Raw genomic sequence first — 17,094 nt, 5'->3', positions numbered from 1 at the left:
TTCAGTTCGGCTCACTATAGGAGGTCGAACGCGTCGAAAATATGAAGCAATACTAACTTTACTTTTCTTCATAGCTAAATCAGTCAGCCAGCCAGTCTATCAGAGTGAGTGCTCAGTCGATTGTTCCCACTGATCATACCTGCTGAGTGCTCACTGCTCAGCTCGCGTGAGTGACGTCGCGTCATCACACGCCTTGGATCATTTAGGAGTGAAATGCGAATGCAAGGCTTGAAAGCACTACTCGCAAGCCCGCCCCCAGATAATATTTACCAATCGCAACGGCCAATTAAAGGGGCAATTCGCAACGATATCATCGCAGTGTACAGCCCTGCCCAGGGCACAAAATTAGAGCCCGCCACCCGCCATTGGCGGGCAGATTTTAGGTTTGGCGAGTGAGACTGAGAGGTCTGTCCACCATGTGGCGGGCAACCAAATAGTCATGTGAAAACCGATCGAAAAACATGATCAATTATTAGCGGAGTTCTCACTCGCTGACTTCTGTCTCAAGCACACAGACCTGCAGCGCACTGCTCCTCCTCCCCCTCCCAAACCCGTGTAAACACAGAGGCTCCTATTGCATCGGGCAGTCTGCTGACTGCTCTAGTCTAGTGGGACCTCCGTGAGCTAACGTTAGCTACTGTTACAAAATGACCCAGTCAACTATTCACTTTTAGTTTAATACATGAGGCATTGTCTAACGTTATCTAGCCGGCTAGCTACTGTTAGCTCCTGATATCAACAAATGCTCCAGCAATAGTCTAGTAGTGCATGATAACTCCGTTGGCTAGTTAGCTCACTACGAAATGTCCCATTAAACTAAATAGGTCACTGAGGGTTATCTAGCCGGCTAGCAGTAGCTACAGATAGCTCCTGATAGCTACCTAGTAATGGCCAACAGCTATAACAATTGTATGTATTGTACTGTACCCATTCTGCAAACTGTTAATAAACTTTTCAATCAAACAATCAATCAAAGCTAGTAGCAATCTAGATTGATTGATTGATTGATTGAAAACTTTATTAACAGATTGCAGAATGGGTACAATACAGTACAGCTCAATACACACAATTGTTAAGGGGATGCAGACCAGAGAAAGACTTTCGTCTTGTTTCCACCAGGGTCCCCCATTTACAATTCATCAGGAAAATAGACTAGTAATAGACAACAGCTAGTAGCATGAATGAATGAATGACTTTATTTGACAATATAAAAAATAAACATGTGACAGAAGAGCACAGTCAGGATATACTACCAACGATAAAACACAAAAAAGCTCAGAGCTTATTTCCATTGTGGTCCTTGTAGGGGGGTGGGGGAGTGTGATGCTTAATACATGCATCATACAAAACGTGACATCACAACACATCACATATACCATTTAACTTTTATATACATACAGACTCATACAACATGCAAGGGTGCCTTAAGCTAAGTGACTAGGTCAAGTATAGTCCCTAGCAAGCTAGCTAGTAATAGCCAACAGCTAGTAGCAAGCTAGCTAGTAATAGCCAACAGTTAGTAGCAAGCCATACAGGAGCTAGCAAACAGGCGGTCTCGTTAGCATTAGCCTACTTTCTCCGAGACTAAACTAATACAAAGGTGGGTTAGTGATCTTGGATCCGAACAGAATGTACACAGGATGAGTGGAATATTTTACGGAAAATGTAGCAACAAGTAGATAACGTTTAAAACACAAATTCTTCTTCTTCTTCATGTACATTTCCGGCGGACTACGCATCTAGGCGTATTGCCGCCCTCCACATGACAGTGAGATCACTGTAGAAACAAAATTATGGCGGGTCGCGACCACAAAAGCCACCTACTGCACACACCATTCCACAATAACCTTCTTCTTCACTGGGTATAGTGGCAAATTGCGACCACAAAAGCTGCATACCGCCACCTACTGTACAATCCGTTCAACCCCATAACACACAAAACAACAAACCCATCCCTAACATCACCACCCTATCCAAACCTAATCTATGAGTCCCTCCTTGCCTCCTGTGGGCTGACTCTGGCCTCCTTGAACACTCACCACCCCCTTCTCCAACTCTACTTGATCCCTCACCCTATTTAACTCCCTTATTTATAACGTCCTCCACTGTCAACCCCTTCATACCCAAGTGTCCCACTGCTGCTTGAACTATCAACTGGGTCCTAACTGTCCTACTACTAACCATCGCTGTTGTATTCACTACTCCTGCCACAAAGCCCACTAAATCCAACTTCTCCCCCCACACCCTCCTTTTCTCCTCCTGAACTTCCTCTACTGTCCGATGCCCTCTTCTAAAACCCTGATCCCCATCTTGCTTTCCCTGATCCTCCTGCACTATCCTCACTGCCAACTCCCCTTCTATAAACCCCTGACCCTTGCCTTGCTGTCCCTGTCCTACCTTCCTAGCTGCCTCTGCATAAGAAATCCTACCTTCCCTTCTCACCTGCTGGACCACTACCTCTCGTTTCACCGCCTCACAACCCCAATACCCTACACACTATGCTTCCCACCACAACTACAACACTTCGGCTCCACTCCCTGTTCACACTCCCCATACTTATGCTCCCCACTACACCTACCACATATCTGTCCCTTCCTACACAACTTAGCTATATGTCCAAACTCCTGGCACCTGTAACACCACCTCAAAGGATTCGGCACAAACTCCCTAACCCTATATGCCAAATACCCTAAAAATACCACTTTCGGACTAACCTCACCCTCAAACTGAATGACTATCGTCCCTGTCTCCTCCTTCTCTGCCCCCCTCATCATCCTTTCTACACTCTTAACTTTCCCATTACGATCGTCACTCCTCAAATCTCCTAACAGCTGATCCATACTAACCTTAATTGGGATTCCACTAATCACCCCCTTACAACCCCCACCCCTTTTCTCCCCTACTATCGCTACTCTACAGATAACCACTTTGCCAATGCTCTTCATTTCCCTTGCCCTCTCTACCTGCACTACACGTACACACCCTATAAACAAGTTCCCATCCCCCAACACCTTTCCGTACCTTACCTCACCTAACTGCGCTTTAATGTGTTTAGACAGCTGGCTCGGCTCTATATCCCCAACTCAGTTTTCTCCCTCAAATCGCACCACTACATTCAACCCTACAAAACCCTTTCCTCTACCCTCATCCTCTGACTCACTCGAGCTATCTCGCCCCTCTTTCTTCCTCTTACTCCCCTTCCCCTCACTCTTCTTCTCCACCTTTGTCCACTTTTCTCCCCCACTCTCCTCCCCACTACACTCCATACCGTCACCACCCGACCCCTTGCACTCGCTATTCTCACCCCCATCACTGTCGTTCCTCTCCTCCTCGATATATCTCTTCATGAGCAATTCCCACTCCTCGCAACTCCATTTGTGTATCAAGTCCTCACTGAACTTGTTCAAATCTTCATCCACCCAAAACCCTGGATAATCTTCCATGGGCCGGGGCCAACCACGAAAACTACACGTCTCAAAAACTGACCTGTGCGCCTCCCACCACTGATCACTCCCCTTCGAGCCATCAATCAAACTTCTAAATGACTCTGCCTGTCTCCACTAAAGACTTCTTCTTCTTAGGCATCTAGCTACGAGTCTCCATCAACAACCAAACTCAATTTTCCTCTCCAAACAAATCTCAATTGATTTCGCAACAACAACAACAACTGTGGCCGCGCCGCCAGGTTTCTCCGTCACTCCAACACACACATCACATATACCATTTACCTTTTATATACATACAGACTCATACAACATGCAAGGGTGCCTTAAGCTAAGTGACTAGGTCAAGTATAGTCCCTAGAAAGCTAGCTAGTAATAGCCAACAGCTAGTAGCAAGCCATACAGGAGCTATGTAAGCTAGCAAGGAGCTAGCAAACAGGCGGTCTCGTTAGCATTAGCCTACTTTCTCCGAGACTAAACTAATACAAAGGTGGGTTAGTGATCTTGGATCCGAACAGAATGTACACAGGATGAGTGGAATATTTTACGGAACATGTAGCAACAAGTAGATAACGTTTAAAACACGAATTACAACTTTTTTAAGCGTTTATCTGGCGGAGAGTAACACAACTCAGCTCACCTGGCTCGTAGGAGTCCGGAAGACAAGTGCAGTAGCTGCGCGCATAGATATCTATGGCCGCGCGCGCGTGATTTTTTTCCGTAGCCGCATTTCTCGGAGACGCTCTCTGATTGGCACTGACTGACGCTCTCTGATTGGCCACTGACGCGTTTGCCCAATCGCGTGACGAGCTGTGTCTTTGTCCATTTCCACATCAAACAGCCTGCAAACTACCTGGCGTTCTATCGCCATGCTCTAAGACAAACTCTAACCATAACCAACTTCGAAAGAGTGCGTGTAGAAACAGGCGTCGGCCAATCAGAGAGCGTCTCCGAGAAATGCGGCTACGGAAAGAAATCACGCGCCGCGCTCAAACGCACGTAATGACGTCACGGCGGGAGTGTTCAGCCCAATAGGGGATATCTGCAGAGCCGCAAGTCCAACGTCTGGGCGAGGCTTCGGGGCTTGTACTCGGTTTGAGGCGGATTTTGGGGCTAGTACTTGGTTTTACTGTGCGGGGCGTCGGGGCTTGTACCTAGTTTTGCACTACTGCGCATGCGGATGAGGGGGGGGGGGCCCGGGGGCTTATAGCTTATCCGCAACAGTAAGTTACTTCCGGGGTAGGCCTGATTGGCCCCGATAGGCACGTGACGCGCAACTTTCTCTGCCGCGCGGCACGCTCCGCAGAGCCGAGCGGCAGAGCTTGCGTAATTACGTAACCGTCCAAATACGCCATGACTTTCATTCGGCGCTTCAGCTCACCTGGCAGAGCAGCGGTCCTGCGATCCTGTGGTCCGTTGTTGATGAGTTCGAATCCGATCAAATCTTTTTTTTTTAACGTGATTTTTTTTTTAACGTGTATTCTTTCGCCGGTTAAGGTTAGGCATGGTTATGGTTAAGGTTAAGGTTAGGCATTGTTTCGGAGTTGGTTAAGGTTAGAACGGTTAAGTTTAGGCGCTGTTAAGGAGCTGGTTAAGGTTAGAGTTTGTCTTAGAGAATGGCAATATTCTTTCTATGGTTAAGGTTAGGCATGGTTAAGGTTAAGGTTAAGGTTAGGCATTGTTTCGGAGTTGGTTAAGGTTAGAACGGTTAAGTTTAGGCGCTGTTAAGGAGCTGGTTAAGGTTAGAGTTTGTCTTAGAGAATGGCAATATTCTTTCTATGGTTAAGGTTAGGCATGGTTAAGGTTAAGGTTAAGGTTAGGCATTGTTTCGGAGTTGGTTAAGGTTAGAACGGTTAAGTTTAGGCGCTGTTAAGGAGCTGGTTAAGGTTAGAGTTTGTGTTAGAGAATGGCAATAGACAGCCTATTTCCGCGCGACAGCTCTCAGCAGCCTCGTTGCGCGTCCTGAGTTTGCCGCGTCACGTGCCTGTCGGGGCCAATCAGGCCTACCCCGGAAGTCACTTACTGTTGCGGAACAGTTACACGCGGCCCGGGGGGGAGGCTCTCTCGCTCTCTCTATCTCTCCCTACGTGTTACTAGTGCAACAGACACGTGTTAGCTGATTGATTGATTTGACATTTTATTAACAGATTGCAGAATGGGTACAATACAGTACAGCTCAATACACACAATTGTTAAGGGGATGCAGACCAAAATACTTCCCAAAGGTCAGTGAATACCACGATCACAACACCAGAGGGAGCTCCACAAATCATGTTAAACCCAGATTCGGCTCAAACAAGGGACTAAACACGTTTTGCAATTATGCCACATCAATGTGGAACGCCCTACCCAAAGCTGTAAAGGAATGTGAATCACTACCCACTTTCAAAAACACTCTCAAAAAACACCTACGGGAGACTGCAATTCGAAACTGGCCCCTGTAAATGTCCTAACACAACCACCTCCAATGTACAGTAAATTACCAAGTATGGTCTTGTCAATATCCCAATGTACAGTTTTGCTTGTACAATGTCCCCCACCCACCCCTCCTACCCCCCTACATTGGAAGAGGTGGGGTAGGTGGGGAAAACTGTACATTGGAGGTGATTGGGTGGGGGGGACTGTGCATTGGAGGGGGTTGGGTTTGGACATTTAAGTTTGTGACATAAAATGGTAAAAAATATATATATATTATTCAAGGAGTTGTGGAGCCACTATCTCATATATTCAATTTGTCGTTGAAAATGGGAGCATTCCCTCAAAAAATGAAAATTGCAAAGGTTATACCATTATTTAAAGCTGGAGACAAGCATTTGTTTACCAATTATAGACCGGTATCCCTGCTATCACAGTTCTCAAAGATACTCGAAAAACTATATGTTGCAAGATTAGACACTTTGATTGAAAAACATAATCTCCTAATGGACAGCCAGACATGGTTTTAGAACAGCTAGATCTACCTCCATGGCATTAATGGAGCTTGTAGAGGAAATAACGGACGGTATACAGAGAAAGAAATATGTATTAGGAATATTCATTGACCTAAAAAAAGCTTTTGATACAATAGATCATGAGATTTTACTGAAAAAGATGGACAGGTTTGGTGTCAGAGGGGTTGCTCTAGACTGGCTCAAAAGCTATATTAGTAACAGGCAGCAATTTGTTCTGATGGGTCAGCACAAGTCACAATGCTTAAACATTACCTGTGGTGTTCCACAGGGGTCAGTATTGGGACCCAAATTGTTCATTTTATACATAAATGATTATGTAAAGTATCTGACATACTGAAACTTGTTGTCTTTGTGGATGACACAAACATTTTATGTTCGGGGGATGACCTTCAGCAGCTTTTAGAAGTGGCAAACATAGAAATGGACAAATTAAAAGGTTGGTTCAACACAAATAAGTTATCACTCAATTTGAAAAAAACCTACTTCATGATATTTGGAAATTGTAAAATAATCACTGATCCTCAACTGAAAATTGATAATGTAAAAATTGAGAGAGTATATACAAACAAGTTTCTAGGGGTCTTAATAGACCACAAACTCTGCTGGAAACCCCATATAAAATATTTGTGTTCAAAGTTAGCGAGAAGTATTGGTATACTGGGCAAGACTAGATATATCCTGAATCAGAAAACTCTATATACATTATATTGCACACTCATTGTACCATATCTATCATATTGTGTTGAAATCTGGGGAAATACTTATAAAAGCAACTTACAAAAGATATGCAAACTGCAAAAAAGAGCCATACGGATAGTACATCATGGTAGATATTTAGATCACACAAATAGTCTGTTTGTAAGGAGTCAAACATTAAAATTCATGGACTTAATCAAATTCGAATCTGCACAAATTATGTTTCTGGCAATAAAAAACAAATTACCAAGCAACATTAAAAATAATTTCACGGCTAGAGAGAGTGTTTATAATTTTAGAGGGACATTAGCTTTAAAGCAACCTACGGTACGTACAACTCTTAAAAGTATGTGCATTGCAGTTTGTGGGGTATCACTCTGGAATGGTCGGGATGCGAATATACAATTAAGCAAAAGTATCAATACATTTAAAGGTAGCTATAAACAAGCACTTATGGACACATATAAGAGAGAGGAGCTTGAGCTGTAATGTGACTGCCTATTATTTTTTTCTTATTTGGATATTTGGATATATAAAAAAAACTGTACTTTGCAGTTTGTGGGGTATCACTCTGGAATGGTCGGGATGCGAATATAAAATTAAGCAAAAATATCAATACATTTAAAGGTAGCTATAAACAAGCACTTATGGACACATAAGAGAGAGGAGCTTGAGCTGTAATGTGACTGCCTATTTTTTTTCTTCTCATTTGGATATTTGGATATATAAAAAAACTGTACTTTTATTTAATTTTTTATTTGTTATATTATTTTTATTTTTATTAAATTATAATGTCAAATATTGTAAGGAAGGGGCAGGGCTTGATACGTTGATTTACGTTGATTTACGATACGTTCCTTCTCGAACACTTATTGTATGGAAATAGTCTTTGACTATTTACCTTTTGGTTTTTTAAACTTGTTTTATGTTTCTATGTTCGAGACAAATAAAAATCAAATCAAATCAAACATACAAGATATGCAAATATGGTTAGAGTTACATAGATGGAGAGACTGTTAACTGGTTAGAGTTACATCAGAATAAGTGGTGGTCCACCCGTCACCTCTCACTTTACCATGACTGCACATAAACCTGGCACACAACATACTTGTTCACATATATCATTTTTCTTTCACTCTAAGGAAATATGTCTCACATACAGTAGACCCCCCCAGCAGGCATGCGTTGTTCATGGCACGGGGTACCACTCAGTGGTACCTCACTGAGTATTAAAGATTTGAGCAGAAGCGCGTGCACGCACATGCACGCGCTCGCGAGAACGCGCTGCGCTCGGCTCGGATCGTTGTGTTTACCTGCGGCGCTACCTCGCATTATCATAACAATAGCCGCTATAGGCTGGTGTCTTCAACCAGTCTGGGACTCTTTGTGATGTAAATATGGAACGTCCCAAGTTGCCGCTGCCCACAGAGTGCACCGCCGTCCAAAGGTGAACGACGGCGAACGAAGGGCCAAATCAAAACAGCCGTCAATTCCGAATTGACAACTGTTTTGATTCAACCCCCCCACCCACCACCACTCACCCCCGGACAACAACACACTCTGCAAACAGCAGCAACCCGGGACATTCCATATCTACATCACAAACTTCGGGACTGAGTAGATAATTAATTAATCTTCTCTTTATTTTTATTATTTATATTAAAACTGAATCAAACCATAAACAAGGTTGCCTGTTGGGATGTTAGATCCTAATGTGAAAAACTGATTTTATATGTCTGCACTTTATGTGCTCATTTTATGCCTGTCTTAATTCTGTTGTGAAGCACTTTGAGCTGCAGTTTCTGTATGAAAGGCTATACAAACAAAGTGTATTATTGTGCGCGAGGGAACATATGCGCATGCGCGCGGGGCCGCGCGTGCGTGTGCGCGCGGCGTCATTATCCTGCGTGGCGGCTCAGCCCATAATAACAACGCAACGCTGCCCCCCAGTACTTTGTGGAGACGAAGATGCGAGGCCCGTCTGTGGACCTGCTGATGAGTACCAGTCTTCTCCTGACACAGTGGCGGCTCTGCCACTAGGGGCGCAAGGGCGCAGACCCACCTGCTGACTGCTGTTAAATCAGAGAGAAGAAGAAAATAAAACTTTTTAGTTTTTAGTTTTATAGCCCTATAAATAATATAAACATGTTTAAAATTAATAACATTTACTCATTTTAAGTATGTTTGTGTTTCCAATGCACAATATAACGTTATTATATAAAATAAAAAAATACTAGTTTTCTTGAACAGGAAGTGACATCACTTTTTTTTTTTTTTTTTTCTCGGTCCGGGCTAGACGCAATAGCGCTCTGAGTGCGCGTCACGGTTTGATCGCTGTATCTGTCGAAGCCAATCAGTGCGATTTGAAGCGGTCTAGCCAGTAGCGTCAAGAATTTCTGTAGCCGCATTTCGCGGAGACGCTCTCTGATTGGCCGACGCCAGTATTTTTTTCCGTAGCAGAATTTCACAGAGACGATCTCTGATTGGCCGAATCCAATTTCTAATGTTCCAATTCTTGCTTATTCCGGTCCGTTGGTGAGAGATAGTTGTGTTGTTGTGTTGTTGTGAAATGCAGGCAGCAGAGCGTGCCGTGACTGCAAGTTCTTTAGATGGTTAAGCTTAGGCACTCTTTCAAAGTTGGTTAAGGTTAGAGTTTGTCTTAGAGCATGGCGATAGAACGCCAGGTAGTTTCCACCACCCCGTACACAGCAGCGCTGGTAGCATTGGACCAGAGGTATGGGCGCATATGGGATTACGTGATCCAGGAGATCCGACACATCGACCGCTTACCCCCAGCAATAGACAATCGAGCACTGGACGACCTGTCCATCAGAGTGCAGTCCCTGGTAGGGATGTTGGGAGCGCAGAGAGAGAAGGGGAGGCATGAACTTTACGCCAACTCAAATGTGGAAAGGATCTTGGAGAAGCTGCCGCCCGCTCGACAGGAGCGTTTTAGGCGGCAGAGAGACCACCGAGACCCGAATGGCCCCGAACCGAACCTCCTCGATCTAGCAGACTTCCTGGCGAGAGAAGTCAGCAGCCTATGGCTAGATACATTCGGACGGAGCACCCCTGGCTCCAGAGAAGGAACCAGACGACTAAATGATGGAAGAAGATCGGTGACTGTGATGCACCAATCGGAGTCAGTACCGAGCAGCAGGAGCCACAGTACCCCCTCCAGAACGGAGAAGTGGAAGATAGTGTGCCCCTACTGTGAGAAAGAACACTGGCTAGCGCAATGTGACTCCTTCCCCAAACTGAACGCGGAGGAAGCAAGTCAATGGATAAAGTCCAACAAGCGCTGTTTTCGCTGTGCGCGCTCACACATGGCAGCCGAATGCCGCTTAAAGAAAAGGTGCACCAAGTGCGATGGAGCCCATCTGGACATACTTCACGACAGTAACAGACGGCGCCCTTCACCCGCACCATCCAGCAGCAAAGCGAGCGTCATGTACATCGATCCCGCCAGCAGCAGTGGAGCCCGAGTACTCCTAAAAGTAGTGCGTGTGACACTAAGCTACCAGAATAAAGTCCTGGACACTTACGCCGTCCTCGATGACGGGTCAGAGAAGACCCTTCTGCTCGCCTCCGCTGCGGCCCAGCTAGGGCTGCGGGGAAGCGAAACCCAAATGACAATTCGGACAATAAGACGAGATTTGAAGACGATAAAGGGCGAGAAGGTCTCATTCTCTATCGCAGCAAGCGGCCAGCCTGAGCGACGGTACCAGATTACAGACGCTTTCACCAGCCAAGAAATAGGACTGTCGCGGTACACATACCCCGTCGCCAAGCTGATGGAGAAATATGCACATCTGCGCAAGTTACCGATCCCGCTCATAGACAATGCTATGCCGACCCTGTTGATAGGCTCCGACCATGCAGACCTCATTGTCCCGATAGACCGGGTTCATACCGGACCCCGAGGCTGTCCTGCAGCAGTCGAGACCCGTTTGGGATGGACTCTCCAAGGCCCGCTCGCCAAATCTCTCAACCGAAGTACAGCCACTAGATGTCTCCACTCCCGAGTCACAGAGGGAGAAACCGCACTCCTGCAACACGTAGAGCGGCTATGGACCTTGGAACAAATGCCCTTTAAGAACGGAAAGAAAGACATTCGCTCTAAAGATGACATTTACGCCATTCACCTCCTCGAGACAGGGACCAAGAGAGTCCCGGTCAACGGCGTGTTGAGATACGCCACGCCACTCCTGCGGCGAGAAGGAATGCCTACTTTCCACGCCAAGACAGACGCCACAGAACGGTACCTGCTGAACACGGAGCGGCGCTTAGCCAAGAACCCCGCCCAAGAGAGTGTATACCGCGCTGAGATTGAGAAGCTCATCACAGCGGGACACGTCACAAAGATGGACATTAAAGAGGCTGACCAGACCACTGAATCGTGGTACGTGCCTCACCACAAGGTCCATCACAACGGTAAAGACCGCATAGTATTTAACTGCAGCTACCAGATCGGATCCCAAAATCTGAATAAAGAGTTACTGCCCGGTCCCACACTCGGCCCCTCCCTACTCGGCGTTCTACTCCGCTTCCGCCAGGAAAAGGTGGCCATCAGCGGGGACATTAAAGGAATGTTCCTGCAGGTGAGATTAGTAGAGGAGGACAAGCCCCTGTTACGGTTCCTATGGAGAGAGAAGCCAGGAGATGAGCACCCAGCCATCTACCAATGGGAAGTCCTCCCCTTCGGAACGACGTGCAGCCCCTGCTGTGCTACATTTGCACTACAGAAACATGTAGCAGAGGACCCAGCAGCGGACGAAGAGGTCCGACACAGCGTAAAGAACAGCTTCTACGTAGACAACTGTCTACAAAGCCTTTCAACCCAGGAAGAAGCCGAGGCTCTCCTGATTAAACTCCGCGCCTCATTGATCAAAGGCGGCTTTGATCTCAGGCAGTGGGCCAGCAGCGATCCGCAAGTACTGCGCAGCCTCTCCTCCGAGGACAAGGCAGCCAGCAGCGAGACCTGGATGGCTACAATCCCGGGAGAAGCCCAGGAGATGACCCTGGGATTGGTGTGGCGATTCAAAACAGATTCGCTTCACTACAGACACAAGCCCCTGACTACGGAGCAGGGAAGGCCGGCGGCGGCGCCGACCACCAGACGGAGTGTGTACACAACACTCGCCCGACAATATGACCCGCTAGGATGTATTCTACCGTACACCACCAGGGCAAAAATGATTGTACGAGCATTGTGGGACAAGGACCAGGGCTGGGACGACCCCATTCCCGCACACCTTGCATCCACCTGGAGAGAGTGGGAGATAGAGCTCCACTCACTCCCAGGCGTTAATATGCGCCGAAGCTACTTCCCACCCACGGTGAGGCCAGAGACATGTAAAATGGACTTACACGTCTTCAGTGACGCCTCAGAGGTCGCATACGGATCAGTAGCCTACTTGCGGGCCCAAGAAGAGGGGGGAGAGATCTACACAGCATTTGTCCTCGCCCGCTCGAGAATAGCCCCACGCAAGCAACAATCTATCCCACGCCTAGAGCTCTGCGCAGCCCTAGCCGGAGCGCACCTAGCCACGCTCATCCAACGTGAGCTCACCATACCGGTGTCTAGAACAATCCTGTGGTCAGATTCCACGACAGTACTCGCCTGGATCAAATCGGACTCATGCAAGTACAAAGTCTTCGTGGGAGTCAGAGTCACCGAGATTCAAGACTTAACCGAAGAGTTAACCGGAGAAACAGAGTGGCGCTACATTGATACAAAACAGAACCCAGCTGACGTCATCACCCGGGGAATGCCCCTAGATGACCTCACCCGTCGCAATGTCTACAGTGACGGCCCAGCATTCCTAAAGCTCCCGGAAGGAGAGTGGCCCACGCCTATCCCGAGGGAAGCCAGTCAGGAGGAGGCTGAGAACAAGAAGCCTTTTTCTGTGGATTGAGCACTGTTATCTCCGCAGACCCCAACACACTCCTGATGGGGCGGCTAGATCCCGCGTTACCCCAGACAATGTACCGGCCTGAAGAAGCGAACGGCCGACGAATGTGGAGGTACAGCCAAGTATTAGCCGACAAGTTTTGGAGCAGTTTCCTACTGCACTACCTACCGTCTCTACAGACCCGCCAGAAGTGGGTAAAGGAGAGAGACAATTTGACAGAAGGAACAGTCGTCATGATTATTGATCAATCACTGCCCAGAGCTATGTGGCCGGCCGGCCGTGTAAGCAAAGTGATCACCGGTGCCGACGGCAAGGTCCGAGCAGCTGAAGTGCTTGTCCAGGGTCGCACTTACACCCGTCCCGTGGCGAGGCTCATAGAACTGCCCCGACTCCCAGACACAATCGATGATGACCATGACCCTATAACCCTATGACTTTGTGAAGTTGACTGACCCCTACAGCAAACCCTTATGTGTAAATAGACAACGCGATTAATCTGTCTCTGCTTAACTGATTAGGTCTGGGACCAATCAGGGGGTGGCTGTTGTGAAGGGCCAGATTAAACCGAATATATATATTTATTTATATATATATATTTAATTGTATTTGTATATTCTCTAATATTCCCTGATATCCCTTGTATATTCCTTGTACAATATGCATTGAATATCCATTCTAGCCTACTGAACATCCCATAATAGTCTCCATTCTACTATTGGTCGAGACCTTGGTGCCAGGCTGCCATACCCCCCAGACCCAGTTCAAACGTACCGCTCAACATGTACGAACAAGTCCTAGTTCCGCGTAGGAATCTGGCTACCGCACCACTAACGGTACTATTTGTTCATAGTGCGTATATATACTGCGCTACTAAAGTAGGACTTCCTTTTCAGTCCAGTTTCTTACCCTCCAATAGAGTCACAGACGTAAAGCCTCCCCGCGACGCCACGTGTGGGAGTAAGGCCAAGTTCGGCCTACCATCGGTATTGAGACATCGTGTATATTAATATTTGAATAGTCATATTTGGCACTATATCGTCGAGTTGGACGTAGTCTATTAAGCTAATAATAGTCTGTTAATATATAGTGCTTCGTGCGGTGAGAATACTACCGTAGTCAGTACCCCATCGTTTCGGGCAGAGAACTGGCTGCTTATCCAGGATGGTCGACCCCATGTGAGACTGCATCCGAGGAGCCCCAGAGCCGACGAGCGAGTGGACCTGTATACCGGATTATTCTACCGACGACAGCCCGCCTTCCCAGGCACGGATTATGCTTTGTGTACAGTGATTATTCCATGGATAAAGACCCCCGACACTGCCGTGTGTTGGAACCCCCCCCCCTGGAGAGGACGCAAGGTGAGGAGACGCTCTGCAAGACGAGGTCGCTTCACGTCTCTCCCCCGTGGACCGGAGAGAGCCGGCTCACAGAGAGTCCAACTGCTTTCATCTGTGGTCCAAGGATCGCTGGCGCACCGAACTGCACAACTGTGGGTTCACCCAGGATACCCTTGGCCGGACGAGGCAGCCAGACTCTACCCCCCCCCCCCCCTCCTACTCCTGTTGTCTTACAAGCGACCGGATTACCCCCCTTAGTGTATCCAGTCTTATAATCATTAAAGTATCATTGCTATTATTCCTTAACTATTCCAGGTCGTATATTTACCGCCTGCGCCACCAGAGATTGGACATTCTCTATTGATATACCAACGAATACTCTTTGCCATAAAAGTGCATACTATTTCAATTCATGAATGTAATTAAGTGATTAAGTGCTTGCTCTACACACCATTGCTGTGTAGTAATAAATGCATACTTCGACTTCGTACATTTGTGTTGGATCCGTTTCATCTACGTGAGAGTGTTTATCATAATATATTTATGCCGAGTACTGGGTGGCCGAATATTAAGTACAAAGGTAGTGGTAGTAAGTATCATATCTAGTAATACAGTCAGGGAATTGTACCCCTCAGTTACACAGAGCATTACATTTTCAACTCGACCTATTAACGAGAACTGCGACCTACAAGGCACCAGCGCCAGCGGCCGCCACTGTCCTGACATATACAATCAGTTTTTCACATTAGGATCTAACATCCCAACAGGCCACCTTGTTTATGGTTTGATTCAGTTTTAGTAGAATGTGAAAGACATGAATGATGTGACATACAGTACTATAAAATCAGTCTATTTACAGTGCAATGAAATAGTTCTGGATTACTGTACAGTTCAAAGTAATGTTTACCTTCTGTTGATAAGCGATTGTTTTGATAATCAACCATGTGAGAAATGACTGTATATCAAGTGCAATGCTGCATATTTCCATCTCTAGATTCCACATACTATAAATACTGCCAACAATATAGAATGCATTACAGTTACCAGGAATGGAAAGATTGTCTACATAACTTCAACGACATTGATCTACCTTTGGCCTTTACTTTAGGAATGTTACAGGTTAGAAACTGGCTGACAACTTATTAAATGTACATGGAAATTTGAGGCTCTTACAGATTGAAACTTTATTAACAGATGCAGAATACAATACAGTACGACTCAAGACACAGAACACGAGTATGCAAAATAAAAAATGAACACAGATTTGAGGGCGAATAGAGTTACGAGGTTTAGACAGATGATCTGTTTAATGCTTTCTCTTTTACAAGTCGATTATTCATTTCGATATAGAATATTCGTTGACAGCCCTATACAAGTACAATTAGTTATTGCACACTACATCACCCCTGAGTGGAACATGGAAAGCCAAACTTTCCCCCACTGTACCGAAAACCCGTACCGAACTTCAAAACCGAGGTACGTACCGAACCGTGGTTTTATACCATTACACCGCTATTTCCCATTGTTTACTTTGTAAAACCACACACACATGGAGGATGATCTACAGAGTTGATTTATAAAAAAAATTAAATCCTGCTTTCGTGGAAACATGTGCCAAACCTTGTCATACCATTGCCATTGTCCTTTTCCTTCTTTTAAAGTGTCCTTTTCTTGTGTGTTTAGGTTAGGTTAGGTTTACTTTATTTGTTCAAGGGGGACAGTGTACATTAATAAAACATTTTACAATGTAAATGCACCCAATTTTAGCCAAAAGGCTAATTTCCATTGGTAGTCCCCCTGCCAGAAGGTACAGGCTAAAATCCTGTGTAAAAAAAGGGTTAGCAATAAAAACAGAATAAAATCAAGATAAATACATTAGAATAAAAACACAACAAAAGCACATAGACATAGTAGGGATACAGGTCACAATACAGTCATGGACACAAGGACAGAGCACATCATGACATATTAAGAGACCCAGACATAGACAGACGCACCATATCCATATCCACACACACATATACACATACAGACACCTCAGTGTTGACAGTTCTGGTTATCAATGAGCCATTCCCTAACCCTGCACTTGAATGAATGGTATGATGTGGACACTCTAATTGTTTGAGGAATTGAGTTCCATTGGTGGGATGCTCTGTATGAGAAGACGGCCTGGCCAAATACACTTTTTTTAAAAGGGATTGTACAGTCCCCCCTTGCCGCACCTCTAGTGTTCCTGGTTGAGGCAGACTTGAGGTTGATGAAACCGGACAAAGGAGGAGGAGCCAATCCACACTTTATTTTAAAAACTAGACAGACGTTTTGATATAGGGTCAGGTTTTCCCAACTGAGTAGATTATATTTATTTAGAATGTGACAATGATGGTACCTGAATGGTTTCTTGTCTAGAATTTTTATTGCTTGTTTGTAAAGTGATTGAAGTGGTTTCAGAATGGTGGAATGTGAATTGGACCAGGTTATCAAACAGTATGTGATGTGGGAAAGAACCATTGAATGAAAATATAGCTTTGCTGCCTCTGTTGAAAGGAAGTTTCTTATGTACCTGAAGTTTGATAGGCTGAACTTTACCTTATTGCAGAATTTTTTTATGTGATTTTTGAAGCTAAGGTTTGGGTCTATGTGTAATCCTAAATACTTATATTCTGATACTACCTGTAATTTCTGACTGGAGATGAAGATATCCTGCTCTGCAACTTCTCTGTGGCCCTTGGAGAAGAACATACAGACAGTCTTA

This window comes from Notolepis coatsorum (genome assembly GCF_963971535.1).
Source record: "Notolepis coatsorum genome assembly, chromosome: 7".
NCBI lineage: Eukaryota > Metazoa > Chordata > Actinopteri > Aulopiformes > Paralepididae > Notolepis > Notolepis coatsorum.
The sequence above is the reverse complement of the archived record's forward strand: the minus strand, read 5'-3'. Positions refer to the sequence as shown.